Source organism: Mangifera indica, unplaced genomic scaffold (assembly GCF_011075055.1).
Source record: "Mangifera indica cultivar Alphonso unplaced genomic scaffold, CATAS_Mindica_2.1 Un_0036, whole genome shotgun sequence".
Taxonomy (NCBI): domain Eukaryota; kingdom Viridiplantae; phylum Streptophyta; class Magnoliopsida; order Sapindales; family Anacardiaceae; genus Mangifera; species Mangifera indica.
Genome location: NW_025401128.1, coordinates 31,663 through 47,336, shown reverse-complemented (window position 1 = coordinate 47,336; position 15,674 = coordinate 31,663).

Below are 15,674 nucleotides of genomic sequence, written 5' to 3'. Positions count from 1 at the left end.
GGTGTTGTATCTTCTTGCCTAGTTACTTTTCAACCTTCTTTTTTAGTTCCTTAACCTAGGAAATTTATCTCTACTTTTTCTTTATGAAATAAACCCAAACATACATAAAGAAATTGTTGATAACTGTTATCGAGTACTTAAAATCCACTTATTGGCACTTGTTTTGTTTGTCCAAGTAGATTTAAGCGGATCAATTTAAGAGGTGCCCTAGTCTCGAGTGTTGACTCCTTATATAAGAATTGATGTCTTTTCTCAAATCGACATTTATCACGTATTATATCTTTTTTCATGTCTAATTGTGAGAGACTCTTGAGCAACTTTCTTTATCATCATTTTTAACTTATGATAAATCACATAGCCAAACCTCACATGCCACAAGTCTAGTGTCTCACTTTTCCTTTTTTGGTCTACATATGTTTTTTGTGTTGAAATTACATAAACAAACTCCATTCAATGTCTCTCCATGATCAGCAATTCTATGGACTTCAAACTATGAGACAACTTGATATCACTCAAGCCAAACATGACATAATTGCTTGGTGTTATAAATTTTGAAAGTTTTCTTTCATTTCCTACACATGGAACACATTATGTAGCTCAACTTGTTTTGAGCTTAACCAATGTGTTTCCACAATCTAACCTATATGGGTAATAGACAACTTTCTATTGTTTATGATGAATGCTTGTCCTCTCTTATATTTAGACAAATTTAATACCTTGTTTTTATCTCTAATCATGTGATTTGAGAACCCTTGTCCACCACTACAACAAAAAGAACAGTCAGAGACAATTTTTTTTTATGAATTCTAATGACATTTATAAATACTACTAATATTTTTGTTGATATATAGATAAATAAAATTGAATCCAACATCTTTATGCATTTTAGTGGCAAAAAATTGCAACACCGGTATAGAAATATAATAATTGCCTGTAAAAGTTTGCTGATATTGTAACAATTAATTATTGCATGTAAAATTATCATAATTTATATAAACATTTGCAATTAATATTAAAAATTCAATAATATCATTTTTCCGCCAACTATTAATATTTTTAATGAAAATTATAACTATCACAAAATTTTTATAAAAAAATAAACACAAAATTTTCACTTCTTTCAAAACATATATTAAATTAGTTAATTATAATATTATCTAATATAAATGAAAATATATAACTCTTAATCTTACTAAACTTCAAGAATTGATTAAATGTAGTTCCAAATGATCAATTAATTCATATTATGTAACTTGAAGAAAAAGTAAGAGAAAACTGTAACTTGATGAGCAGACACATAATATTAGTTCTTAATGCTATTAGAAGAGAAAGTGTATCTCAAATGACAAATCGCATTGTTATACATGATAAATTAGTTCTAGTTACTCTATTTAATTTTTATAATTAATTTATATTTCATGCTTATTTCAATAGACAGGGATGGTGATACTTGATTAAGAAAAATCTTAAAGATATATAAAAAAAACTTTATTCCTAATGATAAAAAAAAAAAGGGTATAAACAACAATAGATTAAAAACATGTAGCCACAAGAATATGGTTTGTATTGAAATGGTAAATGTGGATGAATTTACAAAACTAATGGTGTCCGCACTATGGATATTAGTACCTGTAATTGAAGAATATCTTTAAGTGTATAAATTTCTCTCAAAAACAATTGTATATTTGGTCACGTTTGGGCATAAAGACACATAAATGTTAGTAGTAACATCACTATACATATGGAGCCATTAAAATTTTTGGAATGAAAACAAAGATATGTCGGATAAAAGTTCCTGTTTAAGTATCCAAATAGCTTATGCTTAACTTGTTAGCAGCTCTTGTAGGCTCATAAAAAGTACAAGCCATAATTCAAGTTCATCAAGGAATATAGGCTTACACAACAATTTGAATGCATCAAACACAAAGCCTAGCTCAATAACTTGCTTGGTAAACTCAAACTTTCGATATAATTCTAATTCAAATCAGATTAGAGTTATAAGTTTTTAATATGAAACTCAAATTGACATAATATGATAAACACAAAATAACAGGTCTAAATGTGGGTGCTATAGTTATTATAATTAGAGCTATTTGTCCAAGCTTCTCAATGTGGTAAATTAAATTTGAAAAGTTTGCTATAGTGAGTTGATTATACTACAAGGTAAGGTTGGTCCCAACCAATCAACTTCACAAATCTCAAAATATGCACTAGTGGAGTGGAGTCTCCAAGTCACCCAACTCCTAATTATTCGATCCCTAATCACCTAAAAAGTTTTCAGAATGACAATCCCTAACTATTTGCTCGTTAAGCAAAATTGGTAATTATAAAGCAAAAATTTTATTAATATTCAACCATTACAAATCTATCACAAAACAACACCTACACGCTAGTCTAGGACCATTCCATTTTATTTTATTCTCACATTCTTGGAAATACAATTATCCACTACTCATTTCATAGTTCACATTACTTCTCTGCTGTCACTCACAGTACTTAAACATGGGCCTTTTAATGTTTGCACACTTTCCTGGCTAGCATATTAACTGTTCCTATTTATATTAGTTCATGGAGGTTACATAGCTAACTTTGAATTTTCTTCAACCTTTTTGGAATGTCAGTTTGCAAGATTAGGTGATTGCAGCAAGATTATGGATTCCCATGGAAAAAGAAAATTCTAGAGACAGAGGTAAGGGCTTTTTTCTTTTTAAGAAATAATGAATCTAAACCGGACAAAATTCTCCACGCCAAAATCAAAGATGGCGCCTTTGGATTTGGGAAATTTTCTTTTGCATCATTATATTTTTAAAATATCTTAATCCCATTGAATCACTTTGCTATATACAATTCACTAAAAATGTAAGCAAGAAGAATCCTCAGGGGATATGAAAGGGTGTTATTTAGCAACACCATTGAAAACTCATCTATGTTTCCAGACTCTGCTGGACCCATAAAAAAATAAAATAAAACAAGTTAACTGTAGGGGAAGACTTGGGCCATTATGAGTGTAGGCCCAGGCCCATCCTTAAATAAAAAAATTTGAAATTGTGTTAAAGTCCATTATTAAATTTTGCAAATATGTATATAGGTTCACCTTCAAATGGGTCTGGAATTAGAATTAAGATGTATAATTATGTTAGTGTAAAATCAAACTCTAACCTAGTATAAAACCAAGATCACATCTTCAAGTTCAACTCCACCAAGGAAAACTTCTTCCGTTCTTCGGCTCTTCCTGTCGATTTATTCTTTCTGGGTTGATGCAGATGTGGAGAAGTTGCTTGATGCGGTTAATAATGTGAAGGTATGATACTATTTTTTATTTCTGGGTTTACATCTGTGGAATGGGCCTACTCACAAATACACATATCAGCCTTGAATTGTACATATGCATCATGCTGCCAAGTTGTATTTTGTAGAGCCAACAATTTAGCTTCCTCGCTGTGTACAGAAAGCTTTTTCTTTTTTCTCAGAATGAAATACCCCATGAATTTTTGCGAGATTTGAGAAAAGGAAATCAATTAAATTACCCTTTTTTTATGGGTAATAAAAAATTTACCTCTAATTTTGGGGTTTAAATGAAAATACTCATATTTTAAAGGATTTAAAAAAAATATCCTAAATATTTAATAAAATACAAAAACTACCTTTTTTTTATTCTATATAAATCATATTTATTTTTTTTTATCTATTAACATATACAATTTTACTCATTATTTGAGAGAGATTTATAAAGGGAGAAAAGAAATTCGTGATCAAGATTTCAAGCAAGAAAAAAAGTTCATGATATCGAGGTATTTATATATACTATAACTTCAATCGTTATTATTTTATTGATAATGTAATTAGATGTGGTGTTTTATATAATAAATTAGAGTTTTGTGTAAAAATTAAATTAATAAAAATTATAGGGGTATTTTGTAATTATTATAATAGTAAAAGTTGAAATGATATCTTACAATAAAATGTGTTAGAGATATTAGATAATATTTGGGGGTAAAAAATATTTTATAATAAAGGGTGTTAGAGATATTAGATAATATTTGAGGGTAAAATGATATTTTACAATATAGGGGTAAAGTGATATTTTTAAAAATTAGTATCACATTAATCAAAATGTATTAATAATCATAATATGAAATAGAATTATAGAATAGGTGTAATTGTGTAATAAAAATAAAATCACGAGATTCGAACTTAATAAAAAAATAATGTAACACAAATCTGTAAATAGTATTGTTGGTCATGTTATTTATGTTGATTATATATTTTATTATAGAATTAATTTAAATGGTTGGATATGCTTCAATTAGACACGAGGGAAAGTGGATAGAAATAGGTGACAATGTAATAAAATATGTTAGAGGTAACAGAAAATTGATTGAAATTCTAGAGCATACAATATTCCAAGGATTAATCCAAGTGGTGAGCAAAAAGTGTAACATAGATTGAAGGATATTTAACATTTAGATAAGTATAAAATCAAGACATCTTGACAACGACATCCTTGTTGAAATTTCTAATGATGAAGATGTTAAAGTTCTTAATGACTTGTCTAACCTCTTTAATGATGATAGTTATGAGGTTTAACAAGTAGATAAGGGTTTACAAGGTGGTGAGTTGAATAGTTATCTAGAAGATCAGAAGATTGATTTAAGAGGGATTCAAGATACCAAGATCAACCGAAACAAGAATTTTCTGAGAAAGATTTTGCATACTTAAATGATGTTCATGTTGATGTATTGTATAGTGTAGAAAAATTTGTTTATGGCAATGAAGAAAAATTTCCAGATTGGAGTGAATTTGATAGAAAGTTTATGCATGATATTCTCATCGAGGAACTGGAGTTTGAAGAGAAGACACATGTTAATGAAAATATTAGAGGTACAAGTAGTTTCCCACAAATAAATCCTGATAGTGGGAATATTCGTATTGATGCATTTCATTGGTTACCACCTTTTTTTGACTAGTCTTCTACATCTAGAAGCCTAAGAGTGCAAAGAGATGGTGATTCTCTAAAAATTGGTACATTATTTTCAAGTAAATAATATGTCATTGATGTGATAAGTCGAGGTGCTTTTAAGAAGGGATATCAGTTTGGAGTACACAAGTTAGACACACTTAGATGGGAGGTTAAATGTCACAATGAACAATGTAAGTAGCATGCATGAGCAATTAGGGTAGGAGAAAGTGATAGTTTCGAACTATATCTATGGATAGCCAACCACATGTCTAAAAGATCAAATATTACCACACCATAGGCAAGTAGGGGCCAGAGTTTTAGGGCAAATTTTGAGGTCTAGATATATATTGGTTGATGTTTATCGATCAAAGGAGATCATTGTAGACATCGCTGACCGATGTAAAATTGATATATCATATGCACAAGCATGGCAGGCGAGAAATTGGGTACTTCAATCATTGAGGGACATACCAAAAGAGTCGTTTATATTGTTGTTAGAGTATTGTTATAATTTAGTACGTTGTAATCTGAAAATTGTGACACATACACTAACGAATGAGCAAGAATGATTTAAATACTTTTACATGACATTGGGTTGTAGTATCCATGCATTCCAACAACATATTAAGCTAGCCATTTATACTAACGTTGTCTTCTTAAAGGGTAGATATCTGGGTAAATTATTTATCGTTATTGCATTGAATGGTAATAATCAGATATATTCATTGGTTTTAACATTGGTCTCAAGGAAGATTATGACACATGGTGTTAGTTTTTAACAAAGTTAAAGGATTGTTTGGGTGAGGTACCTCATTTAGCAATGATTTCAAATTGACATATCAGTATATTCTCTACAATGGCTGAAGTATTCTCAGGTGTGCATTATAATTGTTATTGTCATCACCTTTACTGTAACCTGCGATCTAAGTATAAGAAGAATGTAAAAGTTGCGTGGATGTATTAGAAAACAACTAAGACATCCACAAAGTATGAATTTCGAGAGATAATAAAGTCATTATCCTGTATGCACGTTGATACAACAACATACTTGTGTGAGGTAGGTTTTGATTAGTGGGCAAAGGTATATTTTCCAGGACATATGTATAGTATAATGACTACCAATATCGCTAAGTCATTTAATACACTTGTTAGACACGCTTAAGGTTTATCCATTATTATGCTTATCAAGTTCATTAGAGGTATATTACAGCGTTGGATTTATGAAAGGAAAAATCATGTAAGTAAGTGCATATTCAATATTATAACATGTTATAAATATGTTTATGTATACTTATACTTAATTACTTATCATGTCTATTTATATTTATATGATTTGAAGATACCTGCACCAAGTCGATAACACTTTGGGTAGAGAAAAAAATTGTCAAATATATGCAAAAGTCTTCAAATTTAGAGGTATGTCCTATTACATCTTAATAGTACAAGGTTCTTGGTAGTGGCAAATACGATGGTGTGGTCAACCTTACAAAGCGAACATGTACATGTAGAAAATTTCCACTATCATAGTTCTCTGCATGCATGTCATCGCTATTGTCAGATATATAAAGCTCACCACTTGTGTTCAATGGGTGCATCTATACTACAACACCGCCTTTTACCATGCAGTCTACGCAGAGATTGTCAATCCATTAGGGGATTAATCAGATTGATTGCATGCAAAGAAGGCAAGCATTATCCATCCATCATCATCATGTAGGACATCCAGTAAATAAAAACGGATGTCCTTTATAAGGATAAGTTGTTGAACAACTTTTTTGTAAATGATGTCACAAACTGGGACATATAAGACAAAATTGCAAGAGTCCTATTTCGATACCTAGTTCCATACCATCAAGTTCAGCAAGTAAAAAGAAAAGTATAAGATAACTGCACTTGTAATTATACTTGTTCATTTTGATATAAGATTTGTGATTGTACTTGTTACTTTATATATAAAGTTTGTGATTGTAATATATTATCTTTAAAACTTGTGATTGTATTTGTTAATGTATCTATAAGATTTTGGCTTGTAATCATTATATATGTCAATGTTGATTTCATATATCCATTTTTAGTCATTTTTTGTTCACTTAACCTATCAATTATAGTAATTATATACAGGACAAACGCATACAACTGAATAAATATATAGACATGCTAACACATAAAATATATGAATGAATAAACATATATATATATATATACAAATGTTCATAATATAAAGGTCAATCAATACCCTAAAAAAATAGTTGTGTGGCTAAATGCATGCGTAAGCATAACGAGTCCTCAACCTCAAAAGATAATGGTCGACCAAGTGCCAAACACTTGATGTAACATAACATGAACACACTATAATCACTTGATAGGGGTGTCTGTTGCGGTATATCCATCACGCTATGCAATGCAAATGGATCGTCCTGTGAAGTACGACATGCGTAAGACCAAAATGATGTCGCAACTAGCAAATGTGATATCATCAACGTATACCCTAACATCTTTCTACTAAATATTTTTGGATTAATAGTAAAACTCTATAACGAGTCATAAACTATGATCTTCGACTCCTTCAAATCTAAGACGTCTGCTACCTAATGTGTATTATCAAAGTTTATCGAGATAAAAACCTACACACATTAATAAAATACATATATTAGACTTTAATTCAATAATCTTTGTAAAGTAATTGATTATTGAATTTTGACCTCATCCACTACACCCCAGGGTTGCAAATGTAAGTCCAGGAGATACTCCACATCTATCAATCATGTGAAGAATGGAGAAAACTGGTAGTTGTGCTGATCTTTCATCCACGCGACCTACTTATGAGGAATGTGTGCAACAAAACAACCTAAAACTATTGTCTAGTTCTAATAGACCTCTGTCATAACATTATACTGTCATCGACGTAATAATCTCAAAGATGAATCTATGTGCCATTAAAATAGATAATATAACATTATCACACATCTGAATGATATTCTATAATAAAAAACAAAATTAATTGATCAAGTGAACTCACCTCATCAGACAACCACCTGGATGTGTCCATGATTGTACCTTAGAAGGCAAATTTGGTTCTCATCCTTATGTCGTATACCTCCCGTTTCTCAAAAAGATCAGGTTCTACATGCCACTTCTTGAAAATTTCCTTATGCTCAGTACTCGATAATGGCATAACTGGGCTTACCCATTAGATCCGTGGTTTTAATGGATTTGTGTATACGCTACAAACGAGATGATAATGACAATTTATATTAACAAAATAAATAATTTTTATTAGTTAATCTGACAGTTTATCTCAACTATCGAAGAAGGTGATAATGAGGAATCCTCAAGGGGTGATCTATCGTCGCCAAAATCTTGTAACAATATTAACATTTTATGTTGGTTAATCAAAGTGTTTAACAAAAATTACAAAGTATACAATTAACAATATATATATCTCTACTGTCGAAATAGGTGTTAATATGGGATCCCCCTAGATGTGGCCTCATCAACACCAGGACATTGTCACAATGTTGACAGTAATGAGTTAATAGAGAGTCAATAATCGAATGTATAATTAAGATATAATATTAACAAATAACGTTATACTAACTTGAATCATCATAGAAGGTGTCAATGGGAAAACCTTATAGGGTGATCTATCATCGTCGATATCCTGTAGTAATATTAACATTTTTTATATTGGTTAATAAAAGTGTTTTACGGAGATTACAATGTCTATAGTTGACAATATATGTAACTCTACTATTGGAACAAATGTCAATATAGGATCCCCCCTTGATGTAGCTTTATAAACATCGGGACACTGTCACAATGTCGACAGTAATAAGTTAACAGGGAATCAATAAACGAATATTAAATTGTAATATAACATTTACAAACAACATTATACTTACCTGAATCATCATAAAAGGTGTTAATAGGGAAACCTCATGTGATGATCTCTCATCGCCCACATCAAAAGTCAATATGAGATCCTCTGTGGATGGTCTCTCAACAAAAAACTGACGTTGTAACAATATCAACAATCACGAGTTAATAAAATACTAAAAGTATTTATAAAATATTATTTCTAATATACTCAAAAAGTTTAGCACTTACCTCGATAGTAGGTAGAGATATGAATATTAGACTCCCTCTTGGAATATCTGTATAGAGATGAGATCATGTGTCCTCTATACAAGTCATCATGTCCTTCATATAAGTCATCCTATCTTTCATATGAGTCAATCGATCTAAGATAAGATTGTCTTATTGTGCCAATACAACATCGAAGTAACGAATGGAAAAATTTTGTCTAGTGACAAAGGGATCATCTGACATGTGCTCGTTGGCAGAGGGTATAATAGAGGGCTTCGATGATATACGCTCGTCAAAAAGGGTCGTAACATGGGTATCGACAGGAGTGGGTTTGGTGACAAATGACTGAATAAGAGCCTCGATATAAGTCGGAGCAACCATCGAAGAAGCAACATCAGAAGGACTTGATGATGCATCTTTTGATGAGGATAAGAGTGATGTTAATGAAGAAGAATATCTATTCAACATCCTCGTGTATTAGACAATGTCGTCAAACCAGTCTGCGGTTTTCTCCATCGAAGATAAAACTAGCGAGAAATTAACATTATTCCTATAAATTTTTGTTTAAGTAAACTTTGTTATTATACCTTATACATATTTTAATCAATAACAAATTATTACTTACTACATCTCCAATGAAAATAGTTGAAATAACATCTCATCCCAAGATGTCTTTTGTGTGCCACCTCAACATCTGGACAAATCTAGAAACTAGTGTGATATCCACCCATCGATGTAGTGTGTCAGTGTCTCTTATATCCAAAACTGTAATTTCAACTTAAATCTATTACTCTATAAAATTACGATCGTGTTAAATTAATTTTATCTTAATCACAATTTTTTTAAAATTAATAAATGTCATAATTACTTAGAACGCTAGTGGAAATCTCATGATACCATATTGTTTCATAAGGTTTTCCTTCTTCTTTATTGGGTTGAAATTCATAGACATTCGAGAGATATTATTACAAATTGATTGATACATCATTTGTCACACCCGACTCTTATGGGTATGCATTGAACCCATCACGATGATCAATCAATTGTAATATCTTCTAGGAGATTGTTTTCCTTAAATTACTCCATAATAATCCCAAGTGAAGATAAAACAACAAGACCAACTTTACTGCATTAGTGTCATTCTCCCCCTAAGGCCTCTGCTAGAAAATGTAACTTAAATCGACATATGTAACTAACTTATGCCTGTAAAAATATGTATGGTGGATCTTATTTGTGGCATTCGATGGAATATATATGTTAATATCCAAAATATAGCTGAATTGAAGACCTGTCATAATGGCAAACTTACACAGGCTATATAATACCCTCAAGTACATTTTAGGGGTATTTCTGTCTTTTGACCTTGTTTTGAGATATTTCCTATTTTAAATATATATATATATATATATATATATATATATATATATATATATATATATATATATATATATATATATATATATATATATATATATATATGAAAATAAAAAAATAAAAAAGACAAAGAGATAAAAAGAAAAAAAAAGAGATAGGGATTTATATAAACAGAAAAAGAAGACAAAACAAGGAAACTTCAAGATTTTCTATCTTCTCCTGTAAAAACTCCAGCAGTCAGCCCTTACCTACTTGTTTTCTTCATTTTTAGAAGGAAAGTGGATGATTTGAAGAGTTTGAAAGAAGAGTAAGAAAAGAAAAGAAGAATAAACACTTTTGGAGCTTGGTAATCAAAAGATCTCTTTCTTTTTTCCCTCTTCCTATGTTTATATATATTGAATGCATATTATATGAATATGTTAGTATGTTTTGATGTTGATTTAAAGTGATTTTGGTGCTAAAGGAAACAAGACAAGAAAGAGGAAGCCAACTTGCAAAGATTGACTTGAAACAAGGTAAGAGATATCATCCTTGATATGTTGCATGTTTTAGGCTTTTGGTTCATTGGATCTGTGTTATAAATGATGATTTGAAGTTGAGAAATGTTGTTTTGCTATTTGGGATGTCTATGTATGTGATTTTGTACATGGCAGAAAGTTATATAATATTTACAATTTTACCACTGAGTTTGTCTCATGTTTTGGCTATCTTATCTTATGAATCATGGGTGCTATTATAGCTTGTTGGAAAGCTCTTTGAATCCTCTTTTCAATGTTGTATAGCTTCTATGAATTAGGGATCATTTGGACTGGTAAATATTGTATGAACCACAAGGACTACTTCACCAAATAAACAGAGGAGGCAGTTTTGCCACTAATTTCATCTCACGTTTTGACTATCTTATCTAATGATTTATGAGTTCTATTATAGCTTGTTGGAAATTTATTTGAATCCTCTTTCCAATGATATATAGCTTGTATGAATTAGAGATCATTTGGACTGTTAAATATTGTATGAACCACAAGGAGTGTTTTACAAATAAACAGAGGAGGCAGTTTTTGCCACTGATTTCGTCTCACGTTTTGATTGTCTTATCTAATGAATTATGAATGCCATTATAGCTTGTTGGAAAGCTATTTGAATACTTGTTTCAATGATATATAACTTGTATAAATTAGAAACCGTTTGGACTGTGAAATTATATAAAAAAGATGGATGTCCTGTCAAATGAACAGGGTTGTGAACAATATTTTCACCATTTTGGAAAGGAAAAGAAAGAAAAGAAAAGAAAGGAAAGGAAAGGAAAGGAAAGAAAGGAGAGAAAAAGAAAAGAAAAAAAGAAAAAGAAAGAAAAACAAGAAAAGGAATTTAGGGCTCAAGATTCAGGGGTCATCCCAAGAGTAATGCCTGGTGAGTTATGAATAAATTTAGATTGAAGCAAAATTAGTAAGATATAAGCCCACATGCATGCTATAAACTATGAGGGGACACTTTACACTACACCGCCCGTCGTAAGGCACATCTACAGTAGGACACGTCTGTAGTAGGACATAGACCCCCAGTAGGGTCTGCTCGCAGTAGAGCTCAATTCAGATTCAGAAATGGTGTAGTGAAAGAAAGAAAAAGAGCTCGAGCTTAGAAAAGTGTCAAATCTCTATAGTCAGCTTCCAGAAAGTATCAAATAGACACTATATGGGACAAAGTATGACCCAAATAGTAAAGCATGAACTAGATTATCCCTTCGATTTCTTATGGGGGTTATGAGTGAGGTTGAGTCCCGAGAGTAAGTTAGAACAGGAAAGGAAATAGTTTACTTAATTCTTTCCCCTTACTGAGTGTTCTTATCACTCACTTTCTTTTCTTTCATGATTGCAGGTACAAGTGATCGAGGTAGCTGCGAGGCAGGGTTAGTTCAGTGTAAGTAGATCTGGCTGGAGCAGATTATCTTTGGTTTATATTACATATATATAGTGGCATGTTCTTGTCGATTTTTGACTTTTTGAGATTATGGCATAGTTGTATATGATTACTCTTTGTTTTCAGATGCTTTCATATGAGTTTTCATATAAGTGTATACATCTTTTGTTCGCTTCCAAATTTTCAGTTTTCTTGGAATACTTTCTAAACATTTTTAATGATGCGTTTATTTTAAAGTATTTTAAAAAGAAAAAAAAATAGACACTCCGGATATTAATTAATAACATTTCTCCTTCGGTGGGTAGTACTTCTAGGGAGGGATGTTACAGACTAAACCTTATGTCAACCTTATTAACTCGAAACCATAACTCATTACTCGAGTTCGCCTTATTTACCAATCTTATGATGAATGAGTGTATTAACACTCTACTAAATCAGTTACCCTTAAGGTCTAAAAAGTATCCAAAACAGATACACTAAAACATTTGTAACTGTTGCTCTGTTAATATATTCTTAATCACAACTCCCACATTTCTATATCTATACATAGTAACTTGAGTCTTGAAGTGTTTTTTCATAGGGAATCTGATTTCATCATTTCCTTCATCCATTTTTCTCTTTTGTCGAGCTCTTTTTTAAAAAATTAAGTTGCAATTATATCAATTTTATATTAGAAATGATTCAATTTTGAACATAGATGCATTATTCAGAAAAATAGATCTCAAATTCAAATTCTACACATAAAACAACCTTCAAATGCAAAAATTGCAATTTGCCCCCTTATATGGAAAATATCAAAAAGCCTATAACTTTGAAGAAAATACATTCTGCCCCACCAAAACCTACTATGCGAATTCATGTGGTAAAAAACTTTTAAAAGGCGTATTTTGCACCCCACCACACGAATTCGCGTGTTAACGAATTTTTCAAATTTGTAATTCTACCCCTCCACATGATTCACTATTTAAAAACTCACATTTTGGCTCCCAACCACACGAATTTGTGTGGTTCAGAAAGTTTGAAAAATGCACAAAACCTCCCCGTCTCCAAGAAATCTCACCATACAATTTCGTGTGGTCAACAAAACATTCACGTGGTGACTACCAATTTTGTGTGCTGAGATTTCACCTCCCAAACTTTATTTTTCAAATGTCATTTCAACAATAATAAACTCTACAATTAATCTAACATAAAAGCCCTAAGGAAATTTATCAAAATTATCAACAAATCAAGCAATTTCATCAAATCTTTCAAATCGAAACCCAAAGTCTAAACACCCAATTTTCACATTCAATTGATTAAATCTTGCACTGAAATGCATAAAGACATGATAAAGATTGTTTTACTAATGTTTTTATCTATTTTCGTCGTCAGAGACATCGCGACTGAGAAAATTGATCAGAGAGAGTCTACGAAACATGTGGCTGGGTATACGATTTCGTGTGGTTGAAAATAACGATTCGTCATTTTCTTTGATTTTGGCGTGAAAGGCATTTTCATCTTTATAGTGACATAGAGCATTTTTGTTTAAAATTCAAAAAACTGGATAATTTTATTGTACACTCCTAAATTTTGAATAATTTAATTAATTTCCCTTTGAAAATTGATTCAAGTTATAATCAATAATTTTCTAAGTCGTTGGCACTAGCAATTTCAATCATACAATCAATCTTATTTCTTGGTCAATCAATAGACAATATTAACAATTAATGTGACTAAGACTACGTAATTGGTTATGTGAGAGCTCATGAATGAATTGATTGGTCAAAATGAAATTAAGGCATGTATCTAGAATTGACTTCTTGGTTCAAATGCACACTGCAATAATTGAATACGAGACTCAAGAAACTTAGATGAGAAGCAACATTTGGGTATGTTGTGGTGCCAAACTAAAGGGCAAGGGGTTAGGGGGAAATTGAAGTTTATAACAATGTAAGGTAAAACTTCACCTATTGGGTTAGTTAGTGTATCTTCACTTATTATCTAGCCCAGGTTTGACACTTCCAAAATTATAAACTAAACTAAAGGGTTTATTTGATTGATTGGTGATAAATTAAATTAAATTAAATGATAAAATAATCTACCCAAATTAAAAGGGATTCGTTTGTTTGGAACCTGGACTTGTTTTTGGACTTTTTGCTCTAGTCAAAAGAGACTAAGATAATAATTAAACATATCCATCTCTTACCCACCACGGGCATTGGATTATATTATTAATATATTCCAAAAATGGAGGTGCGGTTAGGTATGCTTCCTTTAGGCCGTGCCGATTTGACCAAAGCTCCACAAATTGCAGTTAGGTTTGAAATTAAATTACATTGATAACCACACGTTTAGTTTGGATAATTATTATTAAAATTAAAAAATTAATTTAAAGATAAATTATTTAAAAATTATTAATTATAAATAATTATTATATTTTATAAAATTAAATAAGTATAAATCATTATTATATTTAATTAGATATAATAAAATAATATTAATATATTATTTTATTTAAATATTTTAAATATAATATTAAATTAGTTATTATATTAATTAAAAAATAATATTAATAAATAAAAATATAATTATAATAAAATAAAATTATTTATTGTACTATTATTATTAATAATAAATAATATAAATAATAAAATATAAATTATTAAAATAATTTTTATTTATTGGGAAACAGACGGCTCTTGAGTTTGAAATTGACCGCTGTTGATGTGCACATGTTCTAGATGACACAGGCACAGCTCCAAGTACAAAGCTTTATCACTTTCCCGTAGAACTTTCACATTCCTAGGCACCCAACCGAATTGGCGGCGTATTTAATCTGCTGTTTTTGTAGAATTACTGAAGTAAGTCCAAGCCATGCATCTATTAATTATTTATTAACTATGTAGTTAATTACCCAATGCCCATCATTATAACGCCTTCCCTTCTATAGCATCAGTAGTTAGAATAATTTATTTATTAACTATTGTAAAATTACGTGTTCTCAAGAAATAATTATAAATAATCTTAATTGGTGTAAAACCCTAATTAATCTACAGTCTATTTTTTATCATAAAATATAAAATATTTCTATATAAAAAATATCATGAAATGAATCTCATCTCAAGTGTTCCATCTCTACTAAATGCAGGCCGCAATTATTGAATATGAGACCTGACATGATACAAAATTTGCCCGCAATTACTATGTTATGCATGGTGAATTTCTCCACCGCATAAAAGACTTTGGTATACATTACATATTAATTTTAGAAAATATAGTCATTTTTCTTGACTTTGGAGGTAAGAATGCCTATAAATACCCCCCCTCCCTTTGTATTTTAATCATATTTCTCTCA